Source organism: Emydura macquarii, unplaced genomic scaffold, assembly GCF_026122565.2.
Source record: "Emydura macquarii macquarii isolate MOO-44397 ecotype Brisbane River unplaced genomic scaffold, CSIRO-AGI_Emac_v2 contig_383, whole genome shotgun sequence".
Lineage (NCBI taxonomy): Eukaryota > Metazoa > Chordata > Testudines > Chelidae > Emydura > Emydura macquarii.
In genome coordinates, this window is record NW_027130520.1 from 13104876 (window position 1) to 13117568 (window position 12693).

Genomic DNA, 12693 nt, shown 5'->3' on the forward strand with positions numbered 1-12693 from the left:
ATCCTGACGAAAGGAAGGAAGGAGAGCAGCAGGATATGGACCATGGACTTCAGAAAAGCGGACTTTGACTCCCTCAGGGAACTGATGGGCAGGATTCCCTGGGAGGCTAATATGAGGGGGAAAGGAACCCAAGAGAGCTGGCTGTATTTTAAAGAGACCTTATTGAGGGCACAAGAGCAAACCATCCCGATGTGCGGAAAGAATAGCAAATATGGTAGGCGTCCAGCTTGGCTTAACAAAGATGTCCTTGGTGAACTTAAACGCAAAAAAGAAGCTTACAAGAAGTGGAAGCTTGGTCAGATGACTAGGGAGGATTATATAAACACTGCTCGAACGTGCAGGAATGAAATCAGGAAGGCCAAAGCGCAATTGGAGTTGCAGCTAGCAAGGGACGTGAAGGGGAACAAGAAGGGTTTCTACAGGCATGTTGCCAACAAGAGGAAGATTCGGGAAAGAGTGGGCCCCTTAAAGAATGAGGGGGCGACCTAGTGACGGAGGATGTGGAGAAAGCTGAGGTACTCAATGCCTTTTTTGCCTCTGTCTTCACAGACAAGATCAGCTCCCAGACTGCTGTACTGGGTGGCACAGAATGGGAAGGAGGCAAACATCCCACAGTGCTGAAGGAACGGGTCCAAGACTATTTAGAAGGATTGGACATACACAAGTCCATGGGGCCGGATGCAATGCACCCGAGGGTGCTGAGGGAGTTGGCTGAGGTGATTTCAGAGCCATTGGCTATTATCTTTGAAAGCTCGTGGCAACAGGGGGAGGTCCCTGAGGACTGGAAAAAAGCAAATATAGTGCCCATCTTCAAAAAAGGGAGGAAAGAGGATCCAGGGAACTACAGACCGGTCAGCCTCACCTCAATCCCTGGAAAAATCATGGAGCAGGTCCTTAAGGAATCCATTTTAAGGCACTTGGAGGAGAGGAAGGTGATCAGGAACAGTCAACACGGATTCACCAAGGGAAAGTCATGCCTGACCAACCTGATTGCTTTCTATGATGAGGTGACTGGCTCTGTGGATGTAGGGAAGGCGGTGGATGTGATATACCTTGACTTTAGCAAAGCTTTTGATACTGTCTCGCACAGTATTCTTATCAGCAAGTTAAAGAAGTATGGGTTGGATGAATGGACTATAAAATGGATAGAGAACTGGCTAGAGCATAGGGCTCAACGTGTAGTGATCAATGGCTCCATGTCTAGCTGGCAACCGGTCACAAGTGGAGTTCCCCAGGGGTCTGTCCTGGGGCCGGTTTTGTTCAACATCTTTATTAATGATCTGGAGGATGGGGTAGATTGCACCCTCAGCAAGTTTGCGGACGACACTAAGCTGGGGGGAGTGGTAGATACCCTGGAGGGTAGGGATAGGATACAGAGTGACCTAAACAAACTGGAGGATTGGACCAAAAGAAATCTAATGAGGTTCAACAAGGACAAGTGCAGAGTCCTCCACTTAGGAAGGAAGAATCCCATGCACAGCTATAGACTGGGGACCGACGAGCTGGGCAGCAGCTCTGCAGAAAAGGACCTGGGGGTAACGGTGGATAAAAAGCTGGATATGAGTCAGCAGTGTGCCCTGGTTGTCAAGAAGGCTAATGGAATATTGGGCTGCATTAGGAGGGGCATTGCCAGCAGGTCACGGGAAGTGATTATTCCCCTCTATTCGGCATTGGTGAGGCCGCATTTAGAATACTGTGTCCAGTTTTGGGCCCCCCACTACAAAAAAGATGTGGACAATTTGGAGAGAGTGCAGCGGAGGGCAACCAAAATGATTAGGGGGCTGGAGCACAGGACTTATGAGGAGAGGCTGAGGGAACTGGGCTTGTTTAGTCTGCAAAAGAGAAGAGTGAGGGGGATTTGATAGCGGCTTTTAACTACCTGAAAGGGGGTTCCAGGGAGGATGGGGCTAGGCTGTTCTCGGTGGTGGCAGATGACAGAACAAGGAGCAACGGTCTCAAGTTGCAGGGGGAGGTCTAGGTTGGACATTAGGAAAAAGTTTTTTACTAGGAGGGTGGTGAAGCATTGGAATGGGTTACCTAGGGAGGTGGTGGAATCTCCATCCTTACAGGTTTTTAAGCTGAGGCTTGACAAAGCCCTGGTTGGGATGATATAGCTGAGGTTAGTCCTGCTTTGAGCAGGGGGTTGGACTAGATGACCTCCTGAGGTCCCTTCCAACTCTAATATTCTATGATTCTATGATTCTATGTCATGTTTCAGCAACTAAATGTTTTCCTTTTCATTCTGTTGGGTATTAAGTCTTCGTTAGCATGTTGTATATGTTGCTTAATTCTTTAGTCTGGCCTTCCATACACAAATACAGCTGTATTTTAAATTTACTGAACCCAGTTATATATGTTGCATCGTTTTTCTCCAGCTCTCTTAATTTCCTTTGAATCTGATGGTTTCACCTGAAGCCAAAGTATTGTATCTCTCCAAGATTATGTTAGGCATACAAAATGTGTGCATAAAGACTGAGTCTGTAAGATTTTCCTTCAAAATGTTGTTGCCTTTCAAACGGTCCCCAACTGCTCTGGTGTACCTAAGCAAACATCTGCCTTGGAACAGTTTCTTTAAGCATATTAATAATAGCTTCCCCAACGGAGTCTCTCTTTCCTGGCTGAATAGGGGTTTGATAATTAAAGTTAACACAAAAGTGCATATAAAGCCACCATACCGCTACAAAAGACACTGTCTGATATGAAATGTAAGCTACCAACTGAGACAGGTACTAATAGAGTTTGGTTTCAAATCTCCTTGTAGATGGTGCCTTTGTACTCCTGCTAGTTTGCAGAAAAAATATTTGGGAGGCACGCTAATCAGGTGCCACGCTAATCCACTCTTGTAGTGTCTTGCTATTAATATGTAAGAAAGCACTTACTTCAGAATTAATCCAATATAAAACACCACCTAAGAAATACTTTAGTTGTTATATTATGCTTTTATTTTCTTAGACTGGTATAATCTAATATAATAATACCTAGTTCTGATGTAGCATTTTGCAACTATAGATCTTAAAGTGTTTTACAAATGATGTAAGCATTATTATCCCCATTTTCCAGATAATGAGAGTGAGGTCCAGGGAGGTGAAGAGAGTTGGCCGAGGTCACCCAGTAATCTAAGGGCAGATTTGGGAATGGAACTCAGACCTCTTAAATCCTAACCCTGTGATGCTACCCATTAGGTAAAGCTAATATTTTAATCCTTCATAAACATACACAGGGACAACCATGATTTCAGTTCTCTGTTTAACTGGCTGCTCTGAGAACACATTAATGGAATTTACGTATCAATTGCCTGCTCCCAGGAGGAAGAGTAACAAACAGATAAATCATTTTGACTACACAACTAAATGAAAGGCAGTCACATACCTCCTAAATAAAAAGGATAAAGAACAGGAAAGATCCTCCTTTTTTCCTCTGGGGGCAGAAAAACTGTGCAAGGTACAAAAAGGTACCCTGAATAAAGTGTAGAAACTGGTCCAATTAACTTTCAACTGATTATCCTCCTGAAAATTGCAAATAAGTACTAACAGGAGTCATCCAGGGTAACACATGAAGGCCAGTGGTACCCATGTCCAACTAATAGTCAAAAATGATATGATTCAAATTGCTCTAAAAGAAGTGCCACACCTCATATACCATACCTTAGACCTTAGTTTCTCCTGTGGGGCTGACACTTCAAGCAGTCCAGTTCATCCATTGATTATACGCTGCTCACTAGTTGTGGTGCTTCTTCCTAGATGATGCCAGCGGATTCAGTATCCTTTGTCACTGTCTTCTACCAGTTCTTCCTTGGCCTTCCTCTCTTTCTCTTTCCTCCCTTAGGTACCCAATTAAATGCTTGCTTAGCATGTCTCCCATCTTCCATATGGTGTACATGTCCTAACCACCTGAGCCTTCTTTCTTTATGATATTTTCTAACTTATCCTCCTCTGCCAGATCCCTTACTCTTGCATTTGTTATTATGTCTTTCCATGACGTGTAATATCTTCCTCAGTCATCTGTGAGGGGCAGCTTCCAATCTTTTTGTTAGCCACTGTCATTGGCAAAGATTGTCCGCTGTGCAGCAGCATGCTCAGTACAATTGCATGGTATAATCTGACCTTTAATACGGTGTCGAGACCACTCTTTGACCAGTTGTTATTCATGTTTCCAAAAATGGCAGAGGTAAAAACAAAAACAACAAAAAGCCCAGTCAAATTGGCTTAACATCAGACATGGATCTTCCATAGAATTACACTTAAAAAGACCCAAAGCGTGTTAAAAGTACCTTGTTTAGGTTTCACAGTTAAGCACTTGAAAGTTAGGAAATGCCAGATTTACAGATTTGCCTCTGTAACCTTAGTTCTGTCCCACTTTGTCATCTGCCGTGTGCACTGAATGAGGGAAAAAAGTCTGACCGTGTAATTAAAGAGTGTATCATAACATCTAATGAACCATTAGGAAAGGGATAGATAATAAGACAAAAAATATCATAATGTCACTATATAAATCCACGGCACACCCACACCTTGAATGCTGTGTGCAGTTCTGGTCACCTCTTCTCAAAAAAAGATATACAAGAATTAGAAAAGGTACAGAGAAGGGCAACAAAATGATTAAGGGTATGGAACAATTCCATATGAGGAAAGATTAGACAGACTGGGACTTCTCAGCTTGGAAAAGAGACGATTAGGAGGGAATATGATAGGGGTCTGTAAAATAATGAAAGATGTGGAAAAAGTGAATAAGGAAGTGTTATTTACTCCTTCATATAACACTAGAACCAGGGGGTCACCCACTAATTAACAGGCAGCAGGTTTAAAATAAACAAAAGGAAGTACTCCTACACACGATACACAATCGATGACTTGTGAAATTCATTGCCACGGATGTTGTGAAGGCCAAAAGAATAACTGAGTTCAAAAAATAATTAGATAAGATGCAATCCCATGCTCTGTGTGTCTCTAACCTTTGATTGCCAGAAGTTGGGAGTGGATGATAGGGGATGGATTACTCAGTTATTGCCTGTTTTGTTCCTTCCCTCTGAAGCACCTGGTATTGGCCACTGTTCGAAGACAGAATACTGGGCCAGATGGACCACTGGTTTGACCCAATATGGCTGTTCTTATGTTCTCCTTCCTCCTCACGTGATATAGCTACACTGGCAGCTCCCAGTAAAGTCTTCTGCTGCTGGTAGTGGTGTGGTCTTAGAATGTTAGCATGTTTAATTAGCATTCTGGCATGCTGCCAAAGTTTTTCCTTGGGAATTCAAGTGAGAAAAAATAGAAATGGTGATTTTTATGAATTCATGACTGAGCAAAAGATTAATGATAATTTATGGCAGAAAGAAAAATGACTTCCTTAACCACAGGAATATCAAAGGCCTGACACAAACAATGGAGGATGGGGAAAGGTCAAACTAATTATTTATAATGAAACACTTTGGCAGCCCAAGTGTAAGGGTCACTACCAGTTCCCCCAATATTAAGGCAAACATTATCTCTAAGAGTATGTCAAAACTGTGCAAATACCCTCCCTTCCCAAGAAATGTCAGTGAATCTCAGAGCCTGGTTCAAATGGCTGAGGCTCACAGGGTATGTGCTGTAGGGATAAAAAAAGCAGTGTAGATGTTCTGCTTGGGCTGGAGCCCAGGCTCTGAGCCCCTCCCCCTCACTGGGTTTCACAGTCCGGACTCCAGCCTGAACAGCAACATCTACACTGAGATTTTAACCCTATAGCATTAGCCCGAGTCAGTTGACAAGAGCTCTAAGACTGATTGCAGGTTGGTGTGTGGCTGTTTGTTGTGGGGTGGTTTTTTTCAGTGTAGATGCACCCAAGGGCATCTCTGCCTCAATGTGGAGCTACTGCCTAGAGCAATCTACAACCCCCCACCCTGGATTTATTTTGTTACAGATTGTAAGACATAGTACACATATCCCCACATCTTTCTCACTCAACCCCACTTATATCAATGCACGTCACTTGGATAATCGTCAGACATATGGATTTTTCAAATTTAAACTGGGGTCAGATAGCACACCCGCAGATGTATGTGGGCTCTAGCAGAGAGCAGATACAAGAAAAACTGTGGAAATCATAACATGTAAAAATATTTCCAGAATAATATAGTACAACAAGAGTGTGTCTTAGTGCTACTACAGTGTTTTTAAAATTAAGCTCTTATGTTCTTTATATGAAGCTTCAGAGTGTTTCATTACTCCCTTTCCTTAAATGTTCTTGTGGTACAGTTAATGTCTACAAGAATAATGCATTTATGGTTTTCACTCTGCTTTATTTCTTTTATAGACAGAGACTATATGATTTTACTCAAGGAGTATTAGATTGTATTTTCTAGTTAGTAACACTTATTCCATTTATTTTCTTAATATTCTTTGTACCTCTAATTTTTACATTAGTATTGCTGTAACTTTTCAAAAAACATTTCACATGTCATTTTCAAAGAACAGTGATAATCCTTCACCAACTAACCTTTAAGAAAAAGACCAAGAGTATATTTGATGGTATCACTTTGACAAGCTAGGGTAATTTATTTAAGCAAACACCTCATCTCCTGTAACTTTGCTTTAGCATTAATCTGTACTGTAGCTGAATATTCCTTGTTAATATATGGAATAGGTTCTCTTTTCTGCTCATGTATGTCACCTTCTGCTTGTCCAAATATGGACTTAGTGAGCATAGAGATAGAATTCTGCTCTGAACTTCAAACAGGTTGTACTGGTGAAAGAAAGACAAAATATGGGCCTGTGATTTGCTAGAAAAAACTTTGGGAGGTGATAAATTATGAGCAGCAAATTGGTCTATGAGAGCATTTCAGATTTTTTAGGTAGCAATTCCTTTATTTCACTACTGTATTTTGCCAAAAAGCATCTAATAACTCCAGTCATTACTATTAATGTGATACTGTAAATGTAATAATCATTTCTACATTTACAGCATTTCTTTACTGCCAGTTTTTCAATTGAATTGCATAATAGCTTATATGAAAAAAGAACATTATGGAATAGGTGGAAGAGATTCAACAGTGACAACTGGAACTGGTTGAACTATTTTATTTTCATGTTTTCAGTTACTTTAGCGCCTTTTGTATTTGTTAATCTTTCATTTACACTATTGATGCTGCGTTTGGCTGTTGACAGGCAGCTGTGGTCAACTTCAGACTATGTTGCGTATCATTGACACGTGCCCTCTACCTTATTTTGACAGCCAGCTACCAACTCTCCACCTGGCTGATGATGACCCCATTAAATAGCTGGGAACAGTGTGCATATGCCAATGCTGTTCATGAACAGATCATGATTTTTAATAAGTCATTTGCTAGTCAGTATTTGACCAACTGCTTTTCATTGGAAAGGAATAGGACTCAGATCCACAAAGGCATTTAGGCTTCTAACTTCCATTGATTTCAATGGAAGTTAGGAGCCCAAATACTTTTGTGGATCTGGGCCAAGGTGCACATAATTTCCTTGGCTGTGTATTTACTTTATGCTTTAGAATGATATCAGGGGAACCCACTTGCAGAAAGCTGAAGACAGCTGAATTCTCACCAGAGTTTATTATCATCCCTATTCCTTTTTATTTTTATATGCACAACACAGGCAACAGAAGAAGGAGCTGCTCCCTTGAGATGCAGCCCCAGTGCTGCAAATCCTCATTCAGCACATCTGGATGGGGGTTCCCTGCTTGGTGTCCCTTTCAGGTTCCCTCTGTTTAGCCCTTTGACCTTCATGTGTGTTCCTGTTTTCTCATTTCTTGTCCCCTGAACTTAGTTGAGTCCTGGGCTCAGTAGCTCCTCCCCTTAGGCTGGGGGAGGGGATTTTAGCTGAGGGCAGGCAAATAGTAGCACATCTGGATGACTTCAATCTGGAGGATCTTTCCCAAGGAAAGCTGCTTGGTATTAGATGAAAGGTTGATTCACCACTCCTGTTGTGCAGAGAGCTGCTACTTCCATGGAGGATTCAACCCTAGAAGACAGGAGATGCTTCCACCATTCTCTTCATAGCATGGGAAGGCAGGATTAAACTCTACTGAGTCTCCACAGGAGCTCTGGAAGCATTTGTTGCTATGGCTACACCCTGGCCATCCATCACTGTCCACTTTTAGGCTTGCTCTGCCACGTTGTCTATTCTCTCAGTGCCTGATTGTACCATGCACAACCATCCTCCCTTCATGATGGACTTTCTGCCACTAAAGGTCAGTTTCCTCAATCCATACTGGCTTCTTCCAATTTGCTTTCCTGAAATCAGATACCCTTGTATCACTGTGATCTGCCAATCTATTCTTTAATATAGAGAAGTACAGTAACTTGTGTTTAATTGGCTCCATGCTTTCAGTAAGAATTCATCTTCTAGATAGGAGCTTGTGATCAGATACTGTGAAACAAACAAAGACATGTTTATTTGGGGTGGTGCGAATAGAGGCAATAAACCTCTATACTGTACTGGGAATGGCTGGCGGGATGGATCACTTGATGATTACCTATTCTATTCATTCCCTCTGAAGCACCTGGCATTGGCCATTGTTGGAGTACAGGATACTGGGCTAGATAGACCATTGGTCTGACCCAGTAAGGCTGTTCTTATGTATCCTTTTCCATCTCAAATACCAATGAGTTTTTCCTACCTTTGCTTTTATATTTTAGTTTTCTTGGTTTGTGTCTGGACCAAAAACTAAACCAATAAAATAATCATTTAACTGGTTTGAGCATTCTATGAAAGAATTATCCTCACTCAGGGCTGCAGCAAAAACATGAATATTAAAAGATGAAATTCTAGTTCTAGAAACATAGTTGGATGCAGTGTCATTTACTTTAAATACATAGAATATTTAACATATATTGTTATATGTTATTATGTTATAACATATATTACTAAGGGATATCTTTTTGTCCATGCTGTTGAGAGATGCCAAACTAACAGCTTTGGAGACTTAAGTTCTCAACTAGAGTTAGCCTAATTTGTTGAATTTAGTCATTTTTCTATTGGCAAACTGATTCTGTTTCCCACAAACATTTTTGATATATGAAAGTATTTACTAAATAGCTTCTACAAACATTTCCACCTATAGTGCATTCCTGGGCTGTTCACCTCCACTATTCATTTTTTGTGGTTTGCGTTTAGTCATTTAAATCCAGGGCTGCCAACATTACAGGTCTTGTGGGTTTTCTGACCCGCCTAGAGATCAGTGAGGAAAATACTTTAGGTTGTCTGCCTCCCCCACTACCCCATCCCTGAGGGAAGGCATCCAATCAGAGTTGCTCCACAGGCTGAGGGGCTTCTTCCTCCTTCAAAGCATGAAATGGACAGAGCCTCCTCTCCCCCGCCCCACCTCCCTTAAGGGCCAGAGAGCACTCTTCCCTTCTATTCCCAATCCCCCAACTCCTCATCTCAGGCTCCCAATGTCACAAACACCACCCCTGTGCTGGGATGGTGAAGAAACTCCTTTCTCCCCAAATCTGCTAGGAGTGAGAGGCTCATAGCTACCCCTGCCTCCCAGCCTCACCCAGAACTGGGAAGAGAACAAGGAGCACAGCAGCTGGAGAATAGGCTCAAATCAGAGCGGTAAGGTGTGGAGGGGCAGTGGCATCTGAATACATGTTGCACCCCCACCCCCAACTACAATTGGTGATGGGATCTGTGGGTTGGGGAGGCAGAATAATTCATGGAGGGTCTGTGCCAGGGACAGTAGATAATTTTATAGGTAGATGGGAAATTATTTCAGAGAAAATGTGTGTGTAGAAGAGGCAGGAGATAAATTCATGGGGTCTCTTGCTGGACAAAACCATTAATTGGGAGATAGAATTAGCAATCAGTGTACTCAGTTTCCTGCTGCCATCCTTGATATGGGAGTTTCAATAGTATGAAAAATGCATGAAAAGTCCTTTCCCAGTCTTTTCAAGACTAAGGATAGACTGATATAGCTGAACCAGTGCTACCCTTAGGTTAAGGAGATAAAGCTACTATTTGTACCCATGAAGTTTACCCCTTTTTAAACTCCAGGGTGAGCTCCATGCTAGGGGTTGCATTGGTGCGGCTATATAGCTGGCTGAAACTGGGGCAAATCCTTAGTCTAGACAAGTCCTAATTCAATCTATGTAAATCCAACATCCCCCTTCTTTGGACTAAATATGTTGGCAGGTGTGCCTAAATCCATTAGAGTTTTTGGTCCCTGAATGTATGGCTATCCCCTTTTGAAAAGGGAGAATGAGCAAAAATTGATGAAAAGCAAATAGGAGTCATTCTTTTTCGTTCAAAAATACATGCCAATATAAATATTTGTATAAACAGCCATTCCTCTAAACTACTAGGTGAACAAATGTTCTCACACACTATTCCTACAATATTCAACCATCTCTGTCCCAGAGAGTACAATTTACACAGCAGCAATGCAATACTCCTCACACTGGCTTGTTGACATTGTATCTGGGAGGACTCCCTCTGAATAGGAAATGTGTAATAGGTAGCTTTTCTCACTGATGCCTGGGCTTCTCTGCTCATATTAGTTGGCACTATTTTAGCAACCCTGTTGGCAAAGTGGCTTCACTTTATACAATATATACTCATCAAGTATTGTCAGTCAAAGGGATCCTAATAGATCATAACAGAAACTTTACTGAGAAGAACCATCCTCTTCTAAAGCTATTACCAGATAACATCTGCCTTGCAAAACGTGTTTAACTTATAATGAACTTAAGAGCTGCACTCGATTCCCCAGGAGAACCAACATCAGGCAGGAGCAGTCAATTTCAGGAAAAAAAGAAAAGTATGTGTGCAAGAAGATCTGAAAGGGCATCAAAATTCCAGAGAAAACGTGTAGACATACCATGTTTTTAAATAAAAGGAATATAGCCATCAAAACTCTTCAAGCAACTGAATCACGTGCACCAAAAATTCAGTTTACAGTTCAAACAGAAGAATAAGAGATGACAGAAGCCAATGGCTTTCTCCACTGATTTTCTTCCTGTATGTTTTTAATGGAGTTCTGGATTCAGAATAACTTTTACTCACTATTTGCTGATAATTCTCCTACACTGAAAAGCGGACTGCTAAAATATTGGCACATATATTAAAGACTTATGATATATATATCTTTACCCTTTTTTAAAATGCTGTTTTGTAGCTTCCTATAGCAGTAATCTTCAGTGAGATGATAGAGCTTACTGCATCTTTCAGAACAATATTTTTGCCTTTCCAGCAGCAGGAAAATCTGTGTTACAAAACATAGTGCTAGCCATCATCTCTCTGAAGATCTACAGAGAAGGCAGTAGATCAGCCACATGGGATACAGATCTGTAAAATAATAAAACATTATGTTTTAGCGTCTCATCCTTAGCCCACCAAAAGAAAAAACTCACAAAAAACAAAACAACAAACAAAGAAAAAACACAAAATCTGTAGAAAATAGAGAAAAATAAAATAGAAATTAAGCAAGACAGTGTTATGTATTTCTTTCACTGGCAAAGGTAGGAGAATTTGGAGGTCCTTTTCTAGATTTTATATTTTCTCTATTTGGCCATCTCAATATTGGGGGTACTGGAAATGCTGGAATTTTTCTAGTAATGCAATGGGAGCATCAGATGCTGATAAGCCAATGCCCTGACATCAGTAGTGGAATTTTTCTCATCTTGACACTAGCGCATCAAGAAATAAATGTAAGTCCTGACCTAGGAGGATTGGGGTGAACAAGTCTATGGGTCCCATGAGAGCTACTGTTTCAATATCTGTCTTTGATTGTGGGGAGGAGGCGTGTGTGAAGCAGCAGGGAGGATGAGAGAAGAGCAGAGGACTAGAAGAGAACAGAAGCTATCAGATCTTTATCCTCACTGCAGGAGGCTTCTGCAGCTGTTGGGAACAAGGAAAGTAACTGTTTACCTAATCAACTCTGCCTACTTCCTCTGCCTACTTCCCTGCATAGCCCTGGGTAGCAATACGAGGGAGGAGGCAGTCACCTGTGCAAAGGAAAAGACAGCATCAACATCCCCTCATTAACCACCAAAGAGGCATCAATGTCCTAGGAATGGGGAGGTATGGAGTGGGGCACAGTCAGCAGGGATTTGGAGGAAGGCAAGAAGCAGAGCTACCAAGAAATAGGGAGGATAAGAGGCAGTTAATGTTATTGAGGATGGATGTTTTACATGGGTGGCAAAAGAAACAAAGTGGGGAATGGGTTGAAATTAAAAGGTGTGTATGGAAGATCCTCTGACTCCGCGTAAGGAGAGTTATGCCTCTCATCCTGTATAACAGGACATGGTAGCTCACAGTAGATATATGTACCCAATCAGTGCTGAACTTAAGGCATTTGAGAACTATTTACAGGTGTAATTACACAGCATTATTCTAATTTTGAACTACACACAACACAAACTCAAATTAGTAGTTACGTTTGGAGGCTCCTAGAATAACCTTAGTGAAAAAGGGTGAGACCACTGCTTTGTTTCATGTAATAGCAAGTACATACTATGGCCCTGGTCCTGCAATTGACTGCAGGTGCATCGGTGTGGCAGCACACAGCTAATTTCAGAATCAGGGATTAACTGTTCACAAGTACTAAAACAATTCACAAATGGATACTAGTAATGAAGGCTCATTAAGTGGATAAGAATTACATTCAAATAATTAAAAAAAATTGTTCCAGGTCTTTGTACATGTCGTGCATTACTGTATCTGCACATATGCAAAATGGGGAAAAAAAAGA